General features: G+C 44.8%; 1 non-coding gene across 1 annotated transcript; it reads left to right on the top strand.

The window, feature by feature from the left end:
* The first annotated feature begins 1788 nt into the window (after positions 1–1788).
* LOC141603924 (small nucleolar RNA R71) lies at positions 1789–1895 on the top strand. The gene has a single exon (XR_012525759.1). It is a non-coding gene; the product is annotated as a small nucleolar RNA R71 (small nucleolar RNA).
* The last annotated feature ends 217 nt before the right edge of the window (positions 1896–2112 follow it).

Genomic DNA, 2112 nt, shown 5'->3' with positions numbered 1-2112 from the left:
AAAGGAATGTGAGCATCCTCGGGCATATCAAGCACAACGAAGTCAACAGGGAAAAAGAACTTTCCTATTTGCACAGGAATGTCCTCTAAGACTCCTATAGGTTGGACCGCAGAACGATCAGCCATCTGTACTGTCATGTTAGTAACTGCAAACCTAGTTAATTTCAACTTCCTAGCAAGACTCAAAGGCATGACACTAATATTGGCTCCTAGGTCACACAATGCCTTCTCAATAGAAAAGGTGCCAATATTACATGGGACTGAAAAGCTACCTGGATCTTCTAGCTTATGAGGTGCAGTATGGGTCAAATAGGAACATGACTCCTCAGTTAGTGCGACAGATTGCACAGTACCAAGTGACTTCTTTTTAGACAAAAGTTACTTCATAAATTTCATGTAAGCAGGCACTTGGTTAACCAATTCTAAGAAAGGAACTTGTACATTTAAACTACGAATAACATTTTCAAATTTGTTAAATGATACCTGTTCCTTCGTCGGAACTAATCTCTCTGGATAAGGGGCTGTAAGAAGTAACTTACCCCTCTCTTCTAGGTCTCTCATACCGGCATCAGTGGACTTAGGCTGAAAATCCACTACCTTCTTCTTGTTGAAGCTCGAACCTTCTTCAGACCGTCTCAAGAATGAGCCATTAATCGTCATTGGGTCATACTTTGGAACCGAGATAGACCCATCAGCATTTGGGTCTTGCCTCAATAATTTCGGAGTCGTCGTACCCCGAAATAAGTGGTCCCTCAAGTTATCTGGCATTGGAGGACGAAAAGGTTCATGATCAGCAGCGCTGTCAGTCGATCGACTAGGTAGGTCGGTCGATCAATCGACTTCTCTGAGAACCGGAAAAGTCATCTTGTTGCGTGTTTGTTTCGATCGATCGACCGGGTATGTCAGTCGATCGACTGACATACCTGATGATCGTCTTTTTCTTGATATTGTTCATTACAGCCTTCTTCTTACTTGGTTCCGCCTCACCTTTTTTAGTGACATCCTCAACCATAGTGGGCCCATCAATGGTAGACCCACTCCTCAAAGTAATAGCATTAAGAGTCTCTTTTTGATCCGGCTGCGACGGTAAATGTCCCGGAGCTCTTGTTGCACTTTTGCTTGCCAATTGGGCAATTTGACTCTCCAACATTTTCATCCCGGCCTCTCTAGCTTGAGACTCCTTCAGCAACAAATTTTTCAACTCGGCAAAATCGGAGCCATGGATTCTTTGTTCTTTGAGGGACATACGGAGGCTTTTGGTATGGCTGCTGCTTTGCTTATGAGGGGGCACATAGTTCTCTAACTGCTTTGTGGAGGTGGAGTCGGATTTTGGACATTTTGGCTACTCCACCTCAAGTTCGGATGGACATTCGGCTCAAAATAAGTGTTTGTCTGCCTATAGTGTTGAAAAGCAGCACAAGCCTCATAGGGACTGCTGCAGTGGTCTGCAACATGTCCTTCTCCTCCACATCTCTTGCAGACGAAAGGACCATCTGAAACAGTATTCACATGATAGATCCCTCCTTTTCAAGCTCCTCCCAACTCGTACTTATCAAATCTGGCCGTGAGAGCTTCTAATGCAGCTACAGAAGGAGATTCAGCGGCTCTCCTTTTATTTCCCCTGGAATTTCCATGCTCAGCTTTATGAGTGGCCATATCATCAATGATTTTCCACCCCTTACTTTCTCCAACATTTTCCTAGAATCTGCCATTAGCTGCAGCATCCAGGATAGCCCTATGATCGTCATAAAGCCCATTATAAAACTGATTGCATAGGCTCCATTGCGCGAACCCATGGTGCGGAATAGTTCGCACCAGCTTCTTGAAACGGACCCATGCCTCATGAAAATTCTCATCAGGACCCTGTTTAAAGCTCGTGATCTAAGCTCTAATGGCATTTGTCTTCGAGGCAGAGAAATATTTCTTGTAGAATGCTAGGGCCAACGACTTCCAATCAGTGATCCCGTTAGCAGCTCGATCCAGATCTTGGTACCATTCCCCTGCGGCATCACGAAGCGAGAATATGAACATCGTCTCCTTCACCTGGTCCTGGGTCACCCCTGCTGGTAGGGGTATGGAGCAATAGTAGTCAATGAATGTCTCCATATGTTTA

This window comes from Silene latifolia, chromosome 9 (assembly GCF_048544455.1).
Source record: "Silene latifolia isolate original U9 population chromosome 9, ASM4854445v1, whole genome shotgun sequence".
In the NCBI taxonomy this organism is placed as follows: Eukaryota; Viridiplantae; Streptophyta; class Magnoliopsida; order Caryophyllales; family Caryophyllaceae; genus Silene; species Silene latifolia.
Note: the sequence above shows the minus strand (reverse complement) of the source record. Positions and strands in the feature narration are given on the sequence as shown.